This window comes from Cheilinus undulatus, linkage group 13 (genome assembly GCF_018320785.1).
Source record: "Cheilinus undulatus linkage group 13, ASM1832078v1, whole genome shotgun sequence".
Classification (NCBI taxonomy): Eukaryota; Metazoa; Chordata; class Actinopteri; order Labriformes; family Labridae; genus Cheilinus; species Cheilinus undulatus.
In genome coordinates this window covers 27,827,178-27,853,617 of record NC_054877.1, presented here as the reverse complement: position 1 = coordinate 27,853,617, position 26,440 = coordinate 27,827,178, and the positions used below count along the sequence as shown (strand labels likewise).

General features: G+C 38.5%; 1 protein-coding gene across 25 annotated transcripts in view; it reads right to left on the bottom strand.

Moving 5' to 3' along the window:
- mbnl1 (muscleblind-like splicing regulator 1) overlaps positions 1 to 26,440 on the bottom strand; it is a 64,941-nt gene that overhangs the window by 15,309 nt on the left and 23,192 nt on the right. The window lies entirely within an intron of this gene.

The window sequence follows — 26,440 nt, the reverse complement described above, 5'->3', positions numbered from 1 at the left end:
TCATAGCTTTGGAACGAATGAATGAAGATAGTAACATTGGTGATCCTCTGACTTTTTTATTCTGGGCAACCATCTAGCAAAATCTTCAACTCATTCAGACCTTAGTTTACCACCGAATACATCCAAAATGAAAACTTTCCCATCAGCCTCTGCTGTTGAGCTCTGAGCTGCAAATGATAACATGTAGGCTCAAAGTAGTTTTGTGCAGTAGTATAGGCTCACAGCATTGAAATACTGTTATCTAAAATTATGACTAAAAACATTGCTTGTCAACCTTTTTCTGTGAGGAAGACAAGACTAACACTAGTTAAAACAGATCCTAGCTGATCAAAAACTGTCAAAAAGTTTGTTTGAGTTTTGTTAAGTGAGTAATGCTGGACTGTTGGGCATTCAAAATCCATGATAGTTCTCCACTGTATGTATAATCTCACAAAACACAGGCAGAGATGAAGTAAGAGGGCAGGAGGAGCACATGTCTCTCAATGTCTGTGTGCATTCCTGTGTGAAGTATTGTGACAGAGAGAGCACAAGCTGTTAGGTAGGATGAATCTGTAACTCCTCTTAGTAAGCCAGGGGTAGTACTTGCTTCAAAGTAAAAGAAAATGCAGTACATGATTCCAATATTGTGGACAATAATACAAAATTTTATGATAACATAAAAATTGCCATGATACAGTTACGATATGATTTGTTTCGGGACCCTGTGACTGGTTTGTAATCCATAAACACTCTCATAAGCAGTGATTTACGAAAAAACAATGCAGACATAGTCTGCAAAATAAGGTGAGGGTCCCACCCTGCAGTAGTCTCTGTCCAAAATATGTCCAGACAGCTAAGAAAAATGGTTATCCTCTTTAACACGGCTGTTAGCTGTTAGTGACTGTGACTACTGGTAGCTTGTTGAGGATGTACAGAGGTCTGGAAACAGTTGACGCAGGTGCAGGAGGAATTTCAAGATAAAAGTGTAGGAAAAATGTGACAGTGTAGAATAATGTTAAGACCTTCTATTGATCGGATTGGATACAAAATATAACAATTTCTGTATCAATATACAGCGATGGTTCATTACACCCCTACTGGTAGTAACATTCAGACTCATAATACTGGCTACAGCTGCAGGACATTCCTTTTCTTCAACCTCTCTTAAAGCAGCCATGGTAAACACAACTAAACTTCTTTATCAAGTCATGTTAGTTAAAAACATTAATCCAAAATCAGAGCTGAAACCAGCAGGATAAACGCTAATGAGCTGAATAAAGGAGGTGACATGTTACACTATGTGTTTAAGGTCAGCTCAGTGAAATGACTTTCAGGTGAAGGTAAAAAAGAAAATAAAAAAGAAAATGTATTTTATTCAGAGTAGAGATGCACTAGTTTTCTCAGCGATACAGAATGAGTTGTGTTAAAAATTGACAGTTTTCTCATCTTTTCAGCAAAATTTTTGCTATCTTCAATATGGATTTTGATTATTAAGCAGTATCAATGTGGGTACCAATGAATGAAACATCCCATCACTGCTGTAAAGGTGCTACATGACTAGTAAAAGTCTTTCATATAAGTATGCATTGATTTATTATAAATTGTATTATTGATAGGGCATTAATATGAGTGCTTAGATTTACAATAAACTAACAATTATGCCTTCTAAGTTCATTTAGAGAGAACAAATGTTTGGACCGGAAGTTTTATCTAAAACATAAGGACTTTTATTGACTAAATCTAGACTTAACTCTTTTGGAGTTTTCATTGAATAAAACTAGACCAAGGGGTCTTGGGGTGCAGAGGGCCTAGAGGTTTGGTCACGCACCATGTGGTGGTCTGGGTTCAAGTCCAGCCTAAGGCCACCATGGCTTTTGTAGACACTTAATCCTTTTATGAACTAGGCTGTAATCCTACAGTTGTCCATCAGCCAATAAAAAAAACAGCATTGAGAACAGGAAAAATACAATTTCTTATATGGACATGGCAGAAAACAACAAAAATATATTTATTTGTTTTATCATGAAAAGGTGAAAAGACCGGAATGGATGTATATGTTCAAAGACATCATGCTACCATGTTTATAGGAAGCTCAATGTCAGACATTCATTAGAACTGGGCTCAGTCTAAGGCTAATTGTTAACAAGTTTCTATTTTTGTCGGTCCCAGCAGGGACATGTCTGTGTGTCAGTGTGTTTGTGAGTGTGTGTGCTCAGCCCAGGAAGTCATGACTGACACTATGCCGCTCTTCAGACGTTCAGCTTAGCCACATGTCTAACAAACACTATAAATACAGTCCACTCAAATGATCCATATATATTGTATCAGCAGTCATCCAGAGGTCAAGCTCTTGAGATAATTATCTCAGACAGGGATGCCTCCATGCTGCTTGTTCTGAGTCTGGAGAAGAGTAGAAAAAGAAGTCTGACACATACATACATTCTCATGCTAAAGGAATGCACACACATTAATGCATGCACGCCGGGGTCATGCTCCTGTAACAGGTGGCACACAGACGTCACACAAACGCACACAGTCCAGTCCAGAGTTTAAGCAGGATGTGTATTTACTTTCAGCCCTTTGGCACAGCTGAGCTGACATTGGCGGACTGTGCTTCCCCTCGCTGACAGAGCTGTCCCCACTGGGATTCATCTCTGAACCCCGTCATGACTTCATCCCCCCTCTCTCCCATCTCCTTCACTTTCAGCGACACCAGAGCAGCAGACAGGTGCAGGGGAAGGAGGGGGAGATAAGGACACTTAAATGGCAGAGGGGGCTTCTTTAAGATATTTTGTTTTGTCCACTTGCCTGAAGTTGCTATGATAAGGTCTTACTGGATTTCCATTTAAAAGATTACAGACTGAGTAAATAAATGATCAAATGAGATTAGCGCTATGTTTCCTCTTTTCAGTGTCACTGTTATTCCTGCTAGGGCAATCACAAAAGATGAGTTTTTTATGTGTCTGTTTGCTTATAAAATCTTGGGTGAAGAGCTCATTTACACAGGATATTGTGCATGAAGAAAGCAACTAAAGCCCACCAACATAAACATATGACCATAAAAACATGACAGCTAACAATGAATGTGACATAACATCAGAGAATGAAGTATACCAGCACATTGGGAAATATCATGGTGTTTTAATTGCATGACATAACCTGAGTATTAAAGATCGTGGCAGTCATTTTGACTGTTTTCACATTTAATTATGTATATTTTGCTGAAAATAAAAATACAATGCTGCTGGTCCATGACTTTTCCTTAAAGTGTCAGTATTTTCATTTAAAATGTTAGTTTTTAATTGCACAGAAGACAAAGAAAATGTGATCATTCTCCCCTAGAAAGTCATTTTGGCAGATTTTTTTCTCCACTTAAATTGATCCATTTTTCTGCAGGGGCAGCTGTGTCTACGATTCATTGTTTCTCATAGGTCCCTGTTGAACAGGTTTTTGATGTATGGTTGTTTAATCAAACCAGGCTGAGGAGATTTTAGGCTGTTATTAGCCACAACACATTTGCTGTGGGGTGCTGATAAAGAGTAACCTTGCAAAGCAGATGGATACGCCTGTTTCCTTGTTTCTCACTGATGAATCCATCTTGCAAAGCTCCCATCTGAACTGTTTGGGCCCGGTTAGAAAGTGACAAGACCAGTCAGCGACGAGAGGCAGTACTTTCGGGCGCAGCGGAGTTATGATGTAAGCAAGCAGCAACAGGAGGCCGGTGCCATTATGGTGGAGGAGATTAGAGTGGATGCTGCTACAGTGCCAGTTTTATCAAAACTTGATGACATTTCTTCGTTAAAGAAGAACAAAGAACAGCATTGAGTTGTTTTCTTTTCAAAACAACAAAAGTCATGTACTGACATGTCTACAGTCGCCATGGTTCGCGTTATGCAGTTCTATATGGAGTTTAGTCCTCGGTAGCTGTGCACGCACACCTCGGTAGCAGTGACGACATCTGATATTTTGTTGCTCTGATTGGCCCGTAAAGATGTGACAGACAGAACGTTCATCCAATCACCAAGTTTTTTTCAAAGGCTCTGCCATTTCTCAAATGCTGTATATCTAATATATCTAGGTTTCCCAGATGGATGTGTGAAACAAATCCATCTGGCGTGTCAGGTTAGATAAAGGGCTGGTTAGAGTGAATATTTCAGGGGGACCATAGCTGATATGGAGACAAATGTGTTTAAAAACATTAGGGGTAGACTAACAATCGGTATTTTGTTTTACTGATTACCAGCCTAAAACAATTACTTCAAAGGTGTGCTATTTTGGCTCTACTGCAAGATGTGTCTTCCCCTCTGGCCTTGTTTTCACCTTTTCTACTATCTCACTTAATGTCCTACCAACAACACAATCTGACTGGCCTGAAGTCATAAAACTGCCAGCCAATTAACACTGGAGTTTGGGTGGAACTGACACTGAGAGTGTTTGTCATCACTTCCTGTTTCCTGCCGCTTCAGTGTTGTCGTGTGCTGTTTCTCATGTTGACAGAACTAGTGCCAAGTTTTTTAGTTTCCTTATTTTTTTTAACACATACTTTCACTTTTGCCAGATTAAGTACATTTTGTATGTCATCAAAAACGTAGATTGATTCCAAATATTGGTTAGTCACGTGCGCTACTAATGATCAGTATTTATATTGGCCCTAAAAAAGCAATATGAGTCAGCCCTTCGGAAATGTTTCAGCAATCATCATAACATTTTTAGCATGGTGTATTAAACAAAATTTACCTCAAAATTTACAAATGAAAGCAATTTACTTTGGTTCAGTGCAGTCTGAGAACACATGCTAGGTCAGCATTGGTTTGAGATTAAAAAAATAATAATTTTAATTAAAAATAAAGCATTAATAACATTAAAAGTAATATATGAAATACACTTTGATGTAGCAAGTCTCTAAAGTCGTGTTAATCTAGTCTAGCTCGCAAAATCTCTCTCAGGTGTGGTTTTGGGGAATTGAAGCTCTATTCATTTTCTAGATAAATAGCAATAAATATATTTTCACAATAAAGCAGAGATAATAGCTCGGTTTTGATGGGGTGAAAACACAAGTAAAATTGGTGACAGTAGGTGGTGGCTAACCTGACACACCAGATGGATGTGTGAAACACATCCATCTAGGAAAGCTTCAATAGGAAACGTTTGAGAAAAAGCAGAGGATTTGAAAAACACTCGGAATGTGATTGGATGAACGTCTATTACATCTCTACAGGCCAATCAGAGCAACAAATCACGTGATGTAGCTGCTTTCAAGCTGCGCATGCGCAGCTACTGAGGAATAACGCGAAACATGGCGACTACAGACATGTAAGTACTTGACTTTTGTCGTTTGTTTTTTTGCTGTTCTTTGTTCTTCTTTTAACGCAGAAATGTTGTCAAGTTCTGATAAAACTGGCGCTTTGGCAGGATTCATGTTAATCTCTTCCTCCATAACTACACCAGCTCTTGCTGCTTCTTGTTTACGTAATGACTCTGCTGCGCCTGAAAGTACTGCTCCTCTTCGCTAATTGGTCCTGTCACTTTCTAACCGGGCCCAAATGGTTCAGATGGGAGCTTTGCCAGATGGATTCGCCAGTGAAAAACAAGGAAACAGGTGTATCCATCTGCTTTGCAAGGTTAGGTGGTGGCAGTATTTATCATAAAAGTCATGCCCAAACTTTCCAGTGATCAGGACAATTCCACCCCAAAATGATATGATTTATGAATAGTCAGTTTATGACGGACATTATGATACTTTAAAACTGAATGAATAAATGAAAATGTTCTATTGAAAATACATCTGTTTTATATAGAATGACACAACTTGCTGTATATGATGACGAGTCATATTGAAAAATGTCAATATAAACTTGTTAAAGGGACCTTTGGTGTTATTTCTTTCTATCTATTAAAGGTATACTAACATAATGAATGCATGTTCTGGGTATCTACTGTATCACTGAAGATAAAGAGTTAATTGTGTAGCTGTAAAAAATGACCTCTCATGGTCTTTCTAGAAGGTTTAGAATTCCGGCCTTTCTAGTGTTAAACCTTTAATACATTTCAAAGTTGCATTAGCTGAACTGGCATTCAAAAAAATGTTGACACTGACAATACTCAGACATCTGTGTGCGTGTGCAGAGAGGGAAACGTGTGCCTTGCATGTGTGTGTGAGGAGCTGAGAGCAGGTTCTAATAGCACTCATCCAAAGAGTGACAATGGCATGCAGTAAGGGGAGGGTGGGAGTGTGAGGAGAGATGGTGTGTGTTTGTATGTGTATGTGCAGAGGGGGCAGCCAAGGCATGAGGGATCATGTTGCGCTCACCCCACATGAACCTGTCTGTCGACCCCTGGATTGATGGCGTAGTGTATAAACGTGTGCATTAAGGTAAGAGGGTAGTGTTTGAGATAGCAACATGTGGCTTTGACTGAAACTAACTTCATTCGCCACTTTACCAAATCGAAAAAAAAGTCATGAACCAACATTGGCAGACATTAAGAATAAAAAATGAGCTCCCAGTAGAGGAAATGTCAGGCTGCATGAATGGAAAAAAAGAGAGTGGGAGTCTTTATAGTGAGAGCTGCGTAAGGGAAATTGTAGACGATGCAGTAGAGGTGATTCGTGTGGGTCATCACATGCAGAAAGGTGAGAGAGAAATGGAGATGGAGGAGGAAGACGCCACTCCTCTAGCTTCATGTTTGTAGCTCTTATTGTGACATAAGGGGCCTTGAGGCGCAGACTAGAGACCGTGTCCACGGCAACAAAGCAGCCAGACACTCATGCTCTGACAACACAGTGGTTCCTGGAAACTCCATGTTGCTTTCTTATTTGGGAACTCTGTGAGGAAAATACTACAAAGCACTTACTATTCCAAGAGCACCCCTCTCTTTGTGCCATGCTCTTTGTTTTGTGATGTGATAGTGATATCTTCAACATTTCTTATCACTGACCTGCTCTTTAACAGGAGGACTCAAAACTGGGGCAGACTTGCATTATCTAATTTCACTCAAAACATCTTAAAGGCACAGACGAGATTTCTTAGGTGGGCTGGTATAAGATGCATACTATTAGTAATGAGTGTACAAATGCAAAGTGCACAACAACAAGCAAGATCCCTTTGGAAAGGACAGTGGGAGAACATTATAGACTATAGGACACCAAACACTGCACATCCCTACAAACAAACCATCCCCACTCTGAAGGTGGAGGTGGTGGCAGCATCATGCTGTGGGGATGCTTCTCAGCAGCCAGCCCTGGAAGGCATATAAAGGTAGAGGGTGAAATTGCAAAAAATGCTGCAAAGTATAGAAAAATCCTGGAGGACAATCTTAATTAGTCTGCAAGATGACTATGACTTGGGAGCATATTTCTTCTCCATCAAGACAATGGCCTGAGGAATACAGCAAAAGCTACAGAGAAAGAAAACAAGGTGAATCTTGTGGAGTGCCTGAGTCAAAGCCCAGACCTCAATCCAATGGAGAATTGTGGCTGGACTTTAAAGGTCTGTAAATGTCTGATCCCTGTGCAACCTGACAGAGCTTGAGCAGTTTTGCAAAGAAGAATGTAGTAAAATTGTAGTGACCAGATGTGCAAGCCTGAGACCATCCACACAGACTAATTTGGCTTCTTTGACTCAAAGAAACTAAATTAAATAAACCACAATTGATTTATAAAATCAATAAAAGGGTAAATCATCTAATGGGGTAAATACTTTTTATATGCACTGTATACATCATAACTAGTAATAATCACTAAAATGCCAGTTGTCTTAAAAATCTATAAATAGTTCAAACAATTTTATAACTTACATAATATAAATTTTGCTAAGAACTTTCTTTTGCTTTTTACTTCAGATGTTACAAAGGATACCTTATGTAATAACATTTTTACGAGTGTTTTCACAAGTACAACTGAAGCCACAACACAAAGCCAAGTTTCTTTTAGATTACAATAAGAAGTCATGTTGTTATATTGCCAACTCTCCAGCAAAGTGAGCCTTGTTTTTCTCACTCCTGCTGCCAGTTGAACTTCCCTTGCCTTCATGTAACTTCAGTCCACATTGTGTTTTGTATTATTAGTGGGGGGTTGAGTTTCTCCTGGTGAGATCAGTCTTGCCAAACTCCAGGCCAAACAGAGAACAATAATCCCACTGCTACCGTGCAGTCTGATTGATGATAAGTTGTAATAACATGTCCCACCCTGATCGTTCTCCCTCCTAGCTCTCATCCACACTCCCTGCCTTTGTGACTGTGTGGGATTTAAACAAACAATGAACTGATGTGTAAAGAATGCTGGGTGGGGCTGCATCCCATCCTTTAAAGGAGAAGAGATGACGCAGGCAGCTAGGTGTGTTAATTCACATATACATCGCAAAATTATCAGTGTTAATTCAGCTCCTGCAGTGTTAAATTTAACACTTTTTCAGAGTTTATATACCTCTCACATGTTAAATTTAAACTTTGGACAGCACTGATTTTTAAAACTCACAGTGTTATTTTTAAAGACATTATTGTGTACTTTTAACATGACATTGTGTTATTTCAATTAATTCCATGTGTAAATCTCAAATATTTTAATTTCAATTATTAACTCAGCATCACATCCTTTGCTGAGACCAATCCTGAATCACAGGTGGTACGTTGCTAACTCAGTGGATGCATTCAAGGTGCAGAAGTGTTGAACACTAAAATCAACAACAACCCATCAGAAACATGAGCAAAGGAATCCCAGCGGTGATCGTTTTACAAAATGCAACATCTACACACATAAAAACACAGAAAAATACATCTAAAAACATCTCAACACTCTGATAAAGGGCATGATGGGAAACCTCCACCCAAGATTTGAAATGCTATTAGGGGAGGCTTAGATCAATTGACTCTCTGTGCTGGAATGGAGTTAAATTTACACTTTCAGAGTTAAAATAAACTCCTAAATGTTTGACTCTGAAATAACAGCATTCCAGCTTTTGCTGCATACATGTGTGAGAGAAGAAGTGTGATACACAGGGTAAGGTGAAGCAAACCTGAAAAACAGATGGCAAATCAGTGTTTTGGAGCTCAATGACTTGCAACTCTTGAATCTTGTCAAAAAGCTCAGAATGGTTGAGGGAAAATCAGCTTTTTATCTGCTTCTTGGCTACCATTTAGACCATCCATCTGGTTGCCAGGCAACCAGAGCAGTTTGCAGCAAGAAAGATGCACTCTGAATTTATATCTTGGACTTTTAGTGTTTTTCAAATTAAGTCGACAACATGTGTTGAAACTTGTGAAAACAAAGAAGACGGATGGTCCAGGACACCTTTGAGAGAAAGAACGGGAAATTTCCATCAAGAAAAACCCAAAAAAGGTGAAAAGAAGACCTCAGTCTCAACTACAACTCCTGGCTAGCTTAAAAGCTAACAACAACTGCCAGTAACTGCAGACTCTGCGGACAGAGACTACTGAATGCTACCTATTGAGGTAGCATGGGGCGGCGCGTACGAACACAGCGGCCCAGCGCTCCATCACTATCTACACTTACACAAGAACTGACAGTGTGTCCACGGAGTTTATATATCTTTCCTGATGGAGATTATCCGGAGAACGGGGCGCTCGGACACTGACAGGAGGAGGATGTGGAGCAGCACAACACCTACAGCCAGTGGGGAGGAGGCAGCGATGTGCGGAAGGTGAAAGCGGGGCAAACAAGCTGGGCTGCAGGCTAGGCTAAGAGCGGCCCCACATAAACCTGCCCTACCAAGCATCGGCAGCAGGATGGATGACATAAGGCTGCGAATTTCTAACCACTGCTTGGACTACTGTGTTTGCTGCTACAGAGGAGACTGCTAGACGTAATTTCGTTGCATTTTTACAATGCAATGACAATAAACATCTATCTATCTATCTATCTATCTATCTATCTATCTATCTATCTATCTATCTATCTATCTATCCATCCATCCATCCATCCATCCATCCATCCAACTACCACATTTCATCTGGTAAGGGTCTGTTTCCTGCTAACAGGTTCCAACAAAAAACTGTGACCTAATCTGATGCTGTGGTCTTTTATATATGTCTAAAATTTCATGCAAAATCTTCACAAACTGCCCTGCTTTTAAAAAGTTATGTACTGATAAACCCTCCTTCTCTGAAACTCAGAATGTACACAGCTCAAGCAAACACTTACTCCATCCCAAAGATAGTCACATTCCATGCTTCTAAAGAGGTCTAATGAGGTAAAGCTGTTAAGAAATGTGATGTATTGTTTTGCTCTTCTATTAAAACTCTCATGAGCTCTCAAAACATTTTTTGACTTCTTTGGGAAATGTTTTAGCAGACTACTAACTGTTAGTGACCGTTTATCTAATTTGTATTCTTATTTCAAGTACCAGATGAGCATCCTTCTTGTCATAATGCTCCTCATGTCTTTTAAATCTCCTTGCCATCTTATCTTTTACACCCTGCTGCTGTGGTGTGATGTTATGGCGTGAGCCTCCTTTCTGTTGGGTGCTCTGGTGTGACGCTGCTCTGTTCTCTGCCCTGCGTTCCAACGACTTCTGTCTAAACATACGCAGAGATGAAAGCCCTTTCTCCTCTCACACGCTGTGAATGAAGCTTTGTTTTGCCAGAGAGCAGCAGAGAAACTCAAAGGGCCAGGCCCAGCGGTTGGTCTCTTTGTCTACTGTGTGCTCAAATATGGCACAAAATTAAAATAAATATATAAAACAGTCAATATATAGCATGTGTAGATCATTTTATATGGCATGCAACTGAACTGTCCATAATACAGTAAGAAACATGCAATATGCTTGATTTTAAGCAGACCACTGCATCTGAGGGGCAGTGCATGATTTGTCTCAGTAACGCTTTATTTTAGTGGGCCCTTATCATCTTGTGATTTTATTGTAAAAAGTGGTACTTATCTGTACCAAAGTGGTAAAGAGGTAATTACCTTGTAATAAGTTGGCATTTTACCAAGTAATAACTTGGAAATATGGTAATATTCAGGGAGACTTCACTAATAATCAAGTACTTCCTTGTAATATTGTGGCAATTCTCTGGTAATAAGGTGGTATTTTTCCCTAACCCTAACCCCAACCCTAACATAACCCTTACCTTAGGGTAAAATACCATCTAATTACCAGAGAATTGCCACAGTATTATGAGGGTAAGAGTAAAATACAACCTAATTGCCAGAAAATTGCCACAATATTACAAAGCTTGGGGTAAAATACCACATTACAACCAGATAATTGCTGCAATATTATGAGGAATTACTTGATAACAAATGCATTATTTTAATGTCAAAACTTCCTTAACGTTACCAAGTTTTTACTTGCTAAAATGCCGCCTTATTACTACGTTATTACTACCTTATTCTTGAGAAATTACTGGATTATTAAAACTTATTACTTCAGCTATCATTTGGTAACTAGGACCCACTGAAATAAAGTGCTATCTTTGTCTCTTCTTAGTTTAGAATACATTTTGCAATAAAGTCTCTCACTGTGTGGAATAACATACTAGAGACCTATGCAGTCTTGCATGTTATGCCATTTTTGTTGCTGTGGTTTGCAATTCTATATGGAGCATGCACACTCACTGATACCCCTGGGATTACACCTATATCTCCCTGGAGGGGCAAAGTGTCTGCAGTGATCTATGCTGCACAGCTTTGTGGTCAGGGAGCTGATGTGACCAGTGCAGCTTATTGAGATACAGAGGAGGGAGAGTTAATCTATGATAATAGTTACAATATGCCCCTGGTGACGCATTACCACCCTCATCAAAACAACAACAGAGAGAAAAAGGATTACAGGCTACAATACAGACCACACACAACGTCGAGGTTAGCCACATCAATACGGCATGTCAGTGTGGATGGAAAACTTTGAGACTGTAAAATTTTTTGAGAGTTAAACAAATTCTTCAAGCTAAGAACAGGTATCAAGGGGAAAAAGCATTAGAGACACACAGACCTGTGACACAAACAGACAGACACACGCAGCAACCAGTTATTCACACTTGAGAGGGTGTTGGTTCTCAGAAATGCCCTGGGTCAGATGTCACGTACACAAGAGCCCAGGATCCAAACTTAGACCTCTTTGACTTGGACCTTTTTTCATGACACCCCCCTCCTCTATCTTTCCATCTCTTGCCACATGAAAACACTTTCATGTGACTATATTTACAGCAGATTCGTTCTCTCTACAGTCTGAGAGGTGCTGCTCCTTTCTCCTGTAAAAGCTAACAAGGTTACCTCTGTGCTTTTCATTATCAGTAATAACAGAGCAATCACACAGGTATCGATTTGAGCAGCGGCACTTTATGAAAGCCATCCAGTACATGCAATGTGAGTGCGTGAGGCGGCATGGGAACGCTCATTTAATCATCTCCAAGCTTCTCTTTCCAGTGGGAGACAGAGAGAGGAGTCATTGAGCAGAAATCACAAGGTCCAGGCAGCAGCAGCAGCGAGGCGTCAATAACTGTGCTGTTGTTTCTGAAATGACTGAGGTGTGCTTTTTTCTCATAGGCCTCACACGCTGATGATCAAGCCTGATATTTCTCAAAATCACCTATTTCAAAAGCAGAAAGACAGGTGGTCTAGTGGCTTTAAAAGCCATTTCCAATAGCACTTTTTAAATAGATTTCTCATGAAAGAGCATCAGCTTACTTTTAAGGTTCCCCTCTGCATAGATTATATTTTTTATGGTGCATCTATAACAGTCATTAGGAATTGCCCTTAGATGTACGATCAGGCCACTTCACAGGAGTATCTACATATAGATTGAAAAAAGAAGGGAGGACAGTGATTATATGTAAAGGAGCAAAAAGTGACCCCAAGGACATATCAGTTAAAAAAGATGTCTTTCCATCCCTGTTAAGTTGACTCCATATTTTTCCAAGTTGTAGCTCTACACTGCATCTTAAACCATCAAATGCCAAGAAAAAAATCTGTCACTCCTTTTCTATTTGATATCATCCTTTCATCCAGGCCCTCCTGTATCAGCCTCTACGTCCCTCACCACCTTGCCACCATTTTCTTCACACAGTTCACGTCTTTCCAAGTTTTGAGTCACCCAGGAACACAGAAAAAAGTCTCTTCCATCAAAGGCTGTGTAATAACCACCAGGCAGATGATTTTATTTGCAGCACTAACAGATTAAATCTGGCATGTATTATGCTAATCTGATCGCACAGACTGTAATCCTATCCACAGCTCTAATCCCACTGTCAACTGGCCTAATCCTGTTTAGGGGTGCGATTATCTCCTCCAGCCTTGGCACTTGCATGGACTAGATGCTTTCACTTCTTTCTTTCTATCTTATTTGCATTTTAGTAAGTGCTTTCACTGGACATTCCTTTCTTTTAATCAATTACTCTTTTCCAAAGTAGGAAAAATACAGAGAGTACTCCATTTGTTTCTGAAGCTGTTAGAAATTCTGTTCAAATGTCAAAACATTAAGGCAGGAATCTTGGTCTTTTCTATTACTCTGAAAATACTTCACGCATCTTAAAGACATACATTTACCCTGCTTGTAATTTGGAGTAGGGCTGGGCAATTAATTGAAATGAGATGAAATCGCAATATGGACTGCTGCAATTTTCAAATCGCAGAAGGTGCAATATTTCTTTGACCTGAAATTTGCATCAAAATACCAGTTCAAAACCTTTTTGCAGAGAGATGCCGCAGAGATGTTATGCATTACATTTCATGCAGTTATTCAAACGCCATTTTTAAGAATAGTCCACTACTTTCTTCATTTTTGTAGGTTATTCTTATTGAATATGAGAATGACATCAAAATGATCACTCCCTGCAATACAAGAATTCATGTCTGATTTGCAAAATGAGTTGAAATCCTCACAATTAGATATTGTTTTCAAATGTATTTAGCCCTTGTTTTATCTAATATTGAGTTGGTTATGATATAGAATGATTTATTGCTTGTGTTTGTTGGAAAAATACATAAGATGAGGAACAACAGAAATAATTGTATTTCAAATCGCAATTGCAATATTGGGGAAACAAATTGCAATTATGATATTTTCTCAAATCATTCAGCCCTAATTTGGAGTAAAAGTTTGATATTTTGAATCCTAACCAACTGAACTGTGAGTAGCAAGGTCTACCTGCAAGGTCAGAACAGTTTCTTAAATAGTAAATCAGACTCTGATACAAACAGTACATTAATTCTGCCACCAGGGGTCTCTAAATCAAAGCAAAAACAAAAGATGACAAGTAGAGTTGCCATCCTAAGCTCTGCCCACCTCTGCAACTTACTTTATGTGTTTAATCAAAGACTTTGTTTATTAAAAACTGCTATACAGTGGATTTACTGAACAGTTAACCATTTTTTCATTCAACGGAAGAATTTCACATAATGAGGGAGAAAAGCCTTTAAAAGTGGCTCCCCTGGTTTGCACAGGAGGCTACTTTCAAAACATTGGGGGATGACTTTAAAGCTTTTATGATAATTATGCAAAATTCATTCATGGAATGAAATCGGTGGTTTACTGTTTTGCAAACACAGCTGGAATGCAGTTTTTATTAAATAGTAGAGGTGCTGAAAAAAATTGATTCACATCCGAATCGTACAAATCAATTTCTAGGTTTATACACACTGAAGTAATTTCCTCCATGTGTCGTTTTCATCATAGATACAGCAGGGAGATGTGTGTCTCGTAAGCTGTACTGTTAGCATTAGCAGCATTAGCTCTCATTGTTGGCAATGTTTACATTGCTGCCTGCACTGTCTATAGAGCAATGAGTAACTCAGCCTGTCCCGTTTTCACAAAAAGAAAGTTTTAAGACTCACTGTGGATTCTACAATCCAAGGTAAGAGGAAACCTGACCCAGAAATATGCTACAGTAGCCCACTTCAGGAACGGCAAATGCCCAAATTCACACCATACGTAGACATTCACGTGGAGTAAAAGTAAGTACATCAGCCAACAACTGCTCACTGGCACCGAGAATAAAAATAACAGGATCTATTGTCTGTGTCACATCAAAGACCGGTGTTAAAGTTTAACAAGTGACCATGTTAACTGGTGACTAAATGTCAAATGTGTCTGGGATAATAATGGATATCGAATCGTAGGGGTATGACGAGACCCTTATCTCACGAGACAAGACAATATTTGGGCCTATGAGACACGAGACGAGATGAGACGAGACGAGACGACAATTTAAACTTTTTTTTTTTAATTTGGAAAAAAAATACATGGGTGGATAACACGTCCTTTTATACAGTTGAAAGTCAAAATTGCAAAGCATTCAGGTCTATTCAGAAATGTTTAAATTAACTTCTTTTGTACTGAATAGGCTATCAATGCTTTGACAGAGTTTATCTAACTTTGACGCAAACTGTAGATTTTAAAGCTCTTCAAATCAAACCTCTCATTTTAATAGTCTACCACATCTTTATTTTACTACATTATGCACTTATTGCTACAACTACAATAGTAATGATAATAACAATAAAAGCATTTAGATTCTTTTGAAAGTACTTTTAAAACAGTTTTTAACAGACCTAAATCTAAAAGGCTGCATCAGTAAAATCAAACTATTTCCCATCCTCTTTAAGTGCATCCATATTTAAAACACTCAAAAGAAATATTTCTGTCAATAACACATTTGCTGTAATTTAGAGAAATAGATTCTATTTTTTTTTTTAATTTTTTATTTGATCATTTTGTGGTCTTTTTTTCTCATGTGAGCTTTGACAGTGTTGGACATGACACACAGATAAGCGTGTGTGTTAATGTGTGTGCATTTGTGAGCGAGTGTGTGTGTCTCTGCTCTGTCTGCTGTCAGACAACAAACAGGGTGCGTTTAACTGGAGCTAGAATGTCTTTCTTTGGAGCTAACAGTTGACTCTATGGCGCTCAGACAGACTTTGTTTTGCTAAGTTTACCACTGTAGTAAACGGCCAAACGCGCTACACGTTAAGCTTCTGACTGATGATACGCACAGCCAACAGCTGATGGATGAGTGACTGACAGAGGGTGAGAAGAGAAGGAGACATGACCAAACAGCTACTGAATCAAAGTTATAAAGTCACAAATAGCGGCACTATGAGCAAGTCTGCGCGCATACACGAACTAAATAAATGCTGCATTCTCCTCACGGAGACTGCAAAGGTTTCCAGCAGCAGCATTTCATCATTTCGGACCGTTACAATGAAATTATTATGCATTGATGGATCATGCGTGGTCTCAAGTAGCACATGCGGATGAGGGGGTGAGGGTTGGAGTGGGGCTCTTGATGGGTTATGGATCAGCTCTGTTAATTCATTAGCTGTCAAACCAACAATTTTTAAGTAACTATGGGAGCTTTGTGATCTTTTTTAACGTCCAGTTTGGTGTTGTTTAATGTCAGGAGAGCTCCTGCTCCTACTTTCTGTGCAGTACTGATCTCTCAAGATGGATTTTTCTTCGACGAGAAATCTCATGACATTTTGATCTCACGAGATTGCGAGGCATGAGATCTCGTCACAGCCCTATTGAATCGACACATTGTAACAGAAAATGCTAAGGATTTTAACAATGTCATATCTTCAACAACTACAGACACTTTCAGCTGAAAAGTTACCAGTTAACAAGGTCCCTTGTTAAATCATAACACCTGCATCCCACAGCATCGTTTACAGTGAAGGCTTTAGATTTATGATCATTTTTTTCTTCACTGGCGAGTGTCTGACAAATAGATTTTTGCTTGAGCCCATACATTTGAAGCATATTTAAATGTTTTGCAATTTTAACACAAATAATTGTTTTTATGATTTTAATTAGCTAATAAAAATGCTAAAAAAGCATGTCAAATATAAATTTGCAGCCTGTTAATGCACAGCAGACTGGAGAAGATGCTGAATTAACCACATTTATAAGAAACAGGGAATGGGTTGTGAATCTGGAATTGGTCCGGATTAACAATCAATTCTGAATCACATCATGATCCCCAGGATTAGAATTGAATCGAGGTTCACATCTCTATCAAATGGAGTCCTTGATTCAAAACTGTAAGTAAGCTGCAGAGGTTGCAGCGGTGGGGTAACACATTAGGGGGGTAAACTTGGGTGACAGAATGTGCAGCTGGAGACAGAAAATAATGGTGGTCCAGCATTATATGAATGAGATGCAGCCACAGAACCAAAGCTCCAGTAGCAGTTCATGCTTCTTCATGTGGCCATCTTTGATGTAGCATGTTCCATAGCATTGAAAACTCCAGTCTACGACAAGACATGTTCCACTACAACCATAAAAAAATAGAATTGCTCTGGTTTGGAAACAGTTGGAAATATCTGAGTTAATGAAAGTAATTAACTTAAGAATTCAAAATATAGGAGTAGAATTATCTAATTAATTTTAACATTTCAGTGTGAAAATTCTACATAATGTACCAACTTGATATTCAAAAATGATGCAGTAAAAACATTTGAGGTTAGCCACTTTAAAAAGGGAAGCTAATATTAAGAAGAAGTAAAGAAAAATGTACAATTACATTAAACAAAATAAAGCTATATAATTGATATCATCATAAATGATCAAAGCTGTGTAGGTCATTAAATTATCACTCATTGAAAATAAGGGTAAAAATGTACCTGGCATCATTATTGCTCATAGAAAATGTGAAGTCCATAACACAGCTCAAACAGAGACTCCAGCAGTCTGTGTGTGACACACAAAGCTAATTAGGGCTAACGCTAATTGGACCTCAGGTGGTGCAACTGTTTCAGGTCAAAAAACAAGGACACATGACAGATCCAAACTCTCAAACGTGGAGAGATGATTTTTGAAGCTTTGGGCTTTATGTCACTTTACAAAATATTGAGTGTGTTTAGCAATATTTACATCTGGACTTCTTCCCCCTCCTGAAAAAAGTATTGAGAAAAAGGACACTGAATCAGAGAAGCACCAAGTTATTAGTAACACAAGTCTGTATTTAACAGGCCCAGACACCATAAGTCTTAAAAGGAATGCTCCTTTAAAAACAAGATAGAAGCAGGAGAGCAAGAAAAAACAGATGGACAGCCATCAGCTATGTGTTTCATTATTGCCTAAGACTCTCATGCCTTTCAAAACCATCAGTGGGCATCTCCGTGCACAGCTTCTCTTGGCACCGACACTGACAGAAGGAGCAGGGTGAACCTGACTGATGGTTCTAACAGCTGGAGAGAGGGAGGGGCAGCTTGAAAAGGTGCTGAGCGAGGAGCATCTAAGTGAGTAGTTGTGCCCTAAAGCTCTTCTCTCACCTGTTTAATGGGCGTATAATGGCTGAGACTGTTTGCATGTACGAGTATAAAAAAGCTGGCAGGAAAGAGAGAAAACAGAGAAAAAACTGCAGGAAAAAGCTACATCAAATAAAAGACTGATATTTCATTAAGATTAGAAACTACAGCATTTCTTTTAAACCAAATTGCCTCCTTTAATTGCATAAAGAAGTTTTCAAGTTCCATAATTACTTTGTTTTTGAATAAATGTATGGCTACATTTTCCTGCTATTGCAATTAAATCTAATCACAATTATTTATTTCTTCATAAATTATTCATTTTAAGTAGTATTGAAATCTTAATATTTTTGTAGAGAGTTACATTGCCTCCTTCAAGGAAATGTGTTGGGGTTGACCATGAACAAGACAACATTCTTTTGTTTTTTTTTTTCTTTTGGGGGGGATAAAACTAGAGATTAATATTATTTGCACATTATTTGTGTGTCTGCACAGTAAATCATTCACTCCTATGCATATGCAGAACCATGCAAGATGTAATTTTAACATTTTAACTGATTCTGAAAATGTGACAGACCCCACAAATAATGAAAGATTTAGCCGTTTTTGTTCATATGTTGTGGTCTTTACCAAGATGACTTAACACAAAAAACAACCAGTTTTGACTCTCAAAACTGAAAACTTCACTCAGTGAAAGCAACTAGCTGTTAGCTACCTGCTACATCCATTGTAGTAGTAATTTTTATTCATCTCTTCTCCTTGCTAATTTGATTATGGTATATTTTAGGTACTCTGCCTTAAACTCTACATGGCAGCACTTGCGTCCAATTGGACCTGAAGCACTTGATGGCACTTACTGATGTTGTTTCTTCTTGTCTAGTTCATTGCTTGTGTTGTTCTTGCTCTCAAATGTACGTCGCTTTGGAGAAAAGCGTCTGCTAAATGACATTGTAACAATTGTAACATTGTAACATATTCTACAGGTCAAGTATAAACACTCATACTGTTGCCACAAATTGACAAGTTGCTCCTCCATCTCTGACATCCATTCTGATTCACATTTACTATTGTTGGCTGTGTTTGTTGTGCATCCCTCTTCAGTCAGCTTGCTTTCTGATTGGCTATCATTCCTATCACTGTCAGTGCTTACTGGTCTAAAGCCACACAATCATGTAACAGAGATACAGGATAATGGATTTTTGCTGATATCACATAATAGAAGGTATGCACTGGCATCACTTTCAGTGCGCATCACTGCTGCTCAGCCAGGCTGAGTGGAAACAAACTAAAACACTGCTGCTTATTTTTACTTTAGCTCATTTGACTGTCACCTCAGATATTTTACTGTATGGTTAAGAGGGGTTTAGCTTATATTCATCACTAAATACTGTTAAGGCTTTTTGTAGTCACTGTAATAATCCAGCTTCATCTTGTGTCTTTATTTAAGTACTGTTGTGATTCAAAACATTTCTACAAACATATTCCATCAGCCGAGGATCTACACTGACCAAGGTAAACATCATCATGGCGTAGTTTCTAAAAATACAGAAATTTTCATCTGAAGAAGAGATGGTTAATGCTTACTTGCCATTGATTTCTGTCACCAGATCATCCTTTCTGCTCAGTGGCTGGAATGGCACAGACAAATGTTGCCTGTGACATCACATGCATACCCTCTGTTCATTATAGCTGATACTAATTGATTGACCAATTGATACCAAAATGGCCACAAACTTAAGCCTATATACAATGTCTCTACAGACATTAACAGGTATATACAGCAGATATACAGTGCGTAACAAATTTATCAGACCACCTGTCACGTTTGTCTCAGAGACCATCCAGCATCATGAAGTGCTTTAAGGCGGACTCTTTCATTTTCAGTGAGCTCTCCACATTTTACCATTTTGAACAGGAATGAGGAATTTCAAACTGAATTCACATTTTTATACCCAAATTTGAGCCGGCTCACTGGGCTTCTCTGAGAAGTAAGAAATTAATCAAGCATAACATTCAACCACTAAAACAATTTTTTCTGTTCAGGAATGCAAGTAAATAACTATAATTTGACATTAATCAAGAAATAATAATGTGCTTTACTTTTTTTTCAGCCTTTTTTTGTAAATCAGTAAATTTGAAAATTCATGGATAACAATAATAGTTATATTTTAGCATTAAAAATATCATTTCAGAGAAAGAGCTTCTACATATTGGTGTATTAACCATTGCAAAAACATAAAAAAATGATTTTGGTAATCACCAATGTTGTTAATTTAGGACAGCTGTGGCATAAACCTTACTTTGGGTAGTGGTCTAAAAAATTTGTTAAGTACTGTATGCCAATACCGATATCATGCTACCTTACCATTTAACCACCACAGTTGCACTACTGGCTAATATAAATGGATGTATATGATTAGTTATTCATGCACTTTTTAAAAACCTTTTTTTTCTAATTTCAAACCTACTCCATTTAAATCAATTCATATTGGGATTTTTCAGTGTACACCAGTATAAAGAACTTAAATGCAACAAATGTTGCTGGTGCTTTCTGTTTTCTTCATGGTGATTATTCTGCTCTTTGTTTGGTATATGCTTAGCTGCCATTTACGATCCCCTGATACACCAGGATTATTGATCAGAGATAGTGAACATGTTTGATATTAACTATTTAAAACCAGACAAACTTTGATTGTCAGGGAGAGTACAATCACTCAGCACATCTCACACTACAGGAGAATCTGGTAAGACCTGGGGCAGGAGCATCAGAGAATTGGACCTTTCCTGTCTTTTGTGGAAAGAGGAAAATCAGGCCAAAAATCAGCTTGATTATCTTATAACATATATCCCATAAGGTGACACTTTTTGATTAGAGCTGGAAATACATTTAAAGTTTTACATTATGGAACACTTGGCTTTGATCAGTGAATACCTAATTGGTGAATCAAACAAACCCAAAGTCGATGTGAGGTTTTATGGTATGTCTGTATGTAAAACAGAGAGAGGCAGAGAGAGGTGGGGCTAGAAAAGTAATCATTGTATCAGTGGTGATATAAAGGGGCTCAGTGTGATGGAGGGACAGGGACGGCTGACACTGAGAAGAAAAGACAGGCTGTTGTCGCTGATCTTCCGTCACATAAGCTCACAGAGAAGACGCACAGCCACGCTGATCCGACAAGGATGCACACAACGTGGAATGAGCAGACCAAAGGATGTCTGTGTGCGTGTATGTCAGTGTGTTAGTGTGTGTGGGCCTGGATTAGCCTGCTTCAACCACAAATCTTTCTAGCGTGAAAGTGAGAAAGACATAAGAATAAACCCATCAACGCTGGGCGACGGATACGTAAAAGATCCCACTTATTTGTGTAAAAGCCCCTTGAATGTGACTCAGCTGTTATCTAGAGAAACCTGCTCGGCTAAAGACAGACTCAACACAGCCACACAGACAACAATGTGATATGAACAGGCCTCTTCTAGTAAAAGCTAAATCATATGGATCACTGAATCCTAGCCTGGTTAATTTAAAGGAGAGACGATATCCCATTAAAAATCCAATTAGGATGAAGATACCCTGCATCGACTGCAGAAGAAGAGAAACCCAGTCTGTCTGATTTATAGCATCACTGCAGAGTGCTGACTGAAGATGAGCACGGCGCTACTGAAAGAAAACCTTTACAAACATGAGTGTAATGAAACTTAGATACCACCATTATAATAACTCTGACAGGTGTCCAACTTCCTTTTCTTCTATGTGTTTTGGTGTTTGTCATTTTTGGCAAGCAGTCTAAGAGAGATGTGCTTTTGCAAGCTGCTCTCAATTCTACACACCTATCTGTGAAAATCAACACATTTGAATAGCATCTATCTGTGGCTAAGAACTACTTAAGTATCAACTACAGGGGAACTTGGTGTAGGTGAATTTTAAGAATTTGAAGTGAATAAAAATGTGTCAGAGCTTACCTTTTTTTTTCATTATACTCTGGATAATTCTTAAAATTTATATTGTAACAGAAAATAAAACATTATAAGGCAAAGGTTAAAACAGATTATGCTAAGCTGAAACAAATTTTAAAACATACTGTTTTTTTCTTCTTTTTTTACAGTGGTTTTGTAACGCTGTAAGTTATAGCTTGATTAGGGGAGTTAATGGAACTTCTTCCTTCTTCCTCTTAACCTTGCTTACAAGCAAGCAGCTAACTGACTATATGTTAAAAGGTTAAAAACAATGACAAACTTTACAGCTCTGTACCTTTCATACACACTCTTTACTTTTGGTAAAAATGAAATGAATGCCATATCTTTTGCTAACACAGATAAAATCATGACTCCTGCAATTGTTAGCGCTAATGCTATTTAACTTCTGGGTAAAAGCCTGGCGTGAGGAATGCTGAGCTTACATCTAGTCTATCTAGAGTAGGCGTTAGTTCAATTTGGAGAAATTCAACCAATAAATTTCAATTGGATTTTTTTAAATGTCATTCAATCCATTCGAATACATGTTTACCTCACTCAGCATCTGTGTAACCATGGCAACATGTTATATCTCTTGCTCTCACTGTGACTCGCCTTCCTTTGGTACAGATTCATTTGTCTCATGTTAAGAAAAACATGCTGTTCTTCTCACTGGCTGCTTGTAATGCCCCAAGGCAAAGCAAAATCCAGAGACAGAATAAATTTAGTGTTGTTTCATTGTCTATGTGGTTAAAAAAAGATGGAATTCCGGTTTTGTCTTTTTCTACAGTATGTTTCCTTTCTTCTTCACCGCTCTTGGTTTGGGATGACAGCGCCACAAATGTATAACTGCTTGACCTTATCCAGACGGTATGGTTCATTTGACCAAGTGCAATGTGAATGTGAACCAAAACACAGCAAAGTACAAGATTGTTGCAATTTGAGCCCCGAACCGGACCAAGTCCCCCGGACAATCAGGCATAAAAGCAACCTAAGTGAGAGGCCTAAGTCACCAGTAAAATACAACTTCTCTTATAATATATTATCAATAATATGATATTTTAATGAGCCCGGTGAGGTAGGTAAGCAACCCCTGAGTAAGTTCTCAACACTGGTATCAAGCACCAGGCCCAGCAGTGACTGGTGGGGAGTCTGATTGTTGACATGCTGCTGCTGGTGTGTTCTAGGGTGCATCTCTCAGGATTGATCTCAGGATTTCTGTTTAACTGTTTGACTGATTTGTGTTTAACTGTCCCCATTTGACATTCCACTCTTTTTTGCGTTAAGCCATTTTTGTTTCATTTGTGTTTTTGTACTGTCTCAAACAAAGGTAAATTACTCCCTGTTTTGATACAGACCTGCTTTTGTTGAGAGAAAAGAAGGAACTTTTGGTAGATTTTCTCATGAATGTAACCCCTGAAATAGGAACTTGTTATGGATTAAAAAATAAATAAGGGGAACAACTATTTATAAATGTTTAAAAACACGAGTCTGTAATTTTTTTCTAACTAAAATGAGACATTAAGGAGCATTGGTGTACTTATTTTACATCACCGTGGCTGTAGTGGGATGCTGAAGTTGCTTAACCAAAATGCCTAAAAGGGACAGTAAAATATTCAGTTAATGTGATTGATAAAAATAAAGATGTATTAATTATGGATCTTAATTAATCATGATTAATGCATTAACTCTTACGACACACAGATACACCCGCCCCTGAGACCTGAGGACCCTAGAAGCCTAGCTGCTGTTACAGACTGTTTAAATGATTTAAACTGTTGGATGGCACAAAACTTCTTGCAACTTAACAACTCAAAATCAGAAATTATACTGTTTAATCCCCACTACTCCCCCTCCATCATCAGCCACCTCAGTCCCTTAGCAGCAACAAACATCAAACCCACTGGCAGAAATTTAAGTGTGCTATTTGACAATAATCTCTCATTTGATCATAATATAAAATCAGTTAAATCTTGCTTCTACCAATTACGTACCATATCCAAAATAAAAACAATACTGAACTCAACAGGACCTGGAAAAACTCATTCACACTTTCATCTTTTCCAGATTAGATTATTGCAATTGACTCCTCTTCAATATCTCCCATAAATCACTCTCTAGCCTCCAACTGGTCCAGAATACAGCAGCTAGGCTTCTCACTGGTTTTAACAGATGACACCATATCACCCCCCTTTTAGCATCTTTACATTGGCTTCCCGTTAGTTCTAGAATTGATTGTAAGATTTTATTAATAATTTTCAAAGCACAGAAAGGTCTGGATCCAATCTATATACGAGAACTTTTAACCCCCTATGAACCAACCCGCAGCCTTATATCCTCGGGCGGGGGCTTCCTGGTCGTTCCAAAGTTGAGACTCAAATCTAAAGGTGACAGAGCCTTCTCCATCAGAGCCCCTTGACTTTGGAACAACCTGCCCGAGGAGATAAGGCATGCAGAATCACTGACATCTTTTAAATCACTTCTTAAAACTCATTTTTAAAGACTTACTTTTACGTGATGTCATCTTCTTCTTATTCGTTTTTTATCTTCCCACAGATTCTTACCTATTTTAGTTTCTCATCTTATTGCGTTTCCTCTTAGTCTTTTACTCACCTTTACTCCATGTCAACCTCATTTTATTTCCTTGCCCCTTGGCTGTTTTTAATCATCACTGTCTTCCTCACTTTATTGCTTTTATGTCTTTGTTGCTTCTCTTTTGTTTACCTTTGCTATAATATTTATCAATTTTACTGCTTTTACAGTTTTAGAGCTTGTTTTACCTTACTTTACTATCTTTTTTTGCCCCCTTTATTTACATTTTACTGCCTTTTCTTGTTTATCTCCTGTTTTGTTTTTACTCCTCCTTGTTTCTCTTTTAATTTCTCACGTCTTTAATTTTGGTCCTCTCGGTCTCAGCCTGTGTAGCTGGGTTCCTGCATTGCCTGGGTTCCTATTGTTTTATGGTACTTGATGTCTGTGTCTGCCTGCATCCTGATGATGTCCATGATGTCTTAGTGTAGTATGTTTGATGTCTGCACTCTGACTGATGTCTGGGATGTCTTAGTTTGCATGGCATCATGACGTCTAGGTGTTGATGTATTTTGATGTTGTTAAATTATTATCTCAATCATATTTTTGGTTTGATTTTTTAAGCGTCTGGATTCTGCTGATATTGTTTGCATGTCATGTTCTGTCTTCTTGTCTTTGGGTTAATTGCTTTGTTCTTCAGTTTGCTTCTGTACATGTCAAAGCATTTTGTAAACCCATGTTTTTAAAAGTGCTAATCAAATAAAGTTATTATTAAAATTATTAACTCTGACAGCCCTATTAAATGAATTTTAGCAATCCAATTTCAGTTAAAACTATTTTTTTTAGATTTAATTTGAGGCTTTTTGTGCTTTTATCTAAGAGGGCACTAGATGAGAGAGTGGGGAATGATATGCAGCGAAGGGAGCCATAAGCTGGACTTGACAGCTGTCAAATATAGATTAGCCTTCTGGGTTTGTAAACATATGCTTACAAACGTACACATAACATATTTTGTTGCTTTTACAGTCCAGAAATTGGCTGAATGATTTGTTTGAAATCGTAAAAAACAGTCAACAAGCAACGCCACTAATATTTACCCCACGTCTGTCAACCCGACCATCTCTCAATCTGTGTTCGTGTTTGTTTAACCTTATTGCTCCATGCTGGCACTGCACATAAACATGCCATCGAAATATGGTCATCAAAATGAGAGAAAAGAATGATAGAGAGAGTGAGAGAGTTGGTGTGATAGAGACAGAGAGAGATAAATAAGAGGTATTTTACCCGCCCTCTGCTCTGCAGGAATGTAATCTTGGCTCAGAACAGTGTGGTAACACAAAGAAACCCGCTGCAACAGCGCTACAAATACAGATATAACACACAAACGCACAGACACACACTTGGTCTCTTTTACTCAGAACTCAGACATGATGACAGTGGGTGTGTCAGACTGGCAGGTTGACAAAGCACAAGGTCTAAGCTGGTCCAACTGTGTGTGTATTCAAACTGTTCTCCATAGTAGACATACAACCCTTTTTTTATGACCTGTTGGGTGTAAACAAAGACCTGCTGCTCTCGGGTTCGTGCAAGGTCACAGCTCAGCAGCCCCAACGCTAACTTCATGGTTTACTTATGGGTATGAATGCCTATGGGTCTACCAGGGTGTAATGTGAACCACCCTGTCCAGGGATGGGTGTGGCCTGAAGTAAATGAGGCGAAAACCAGACTGAGCGGGAAATCAAGTGGAGGGCGAATGAAAACAAGTAACTGAGGAGAGGA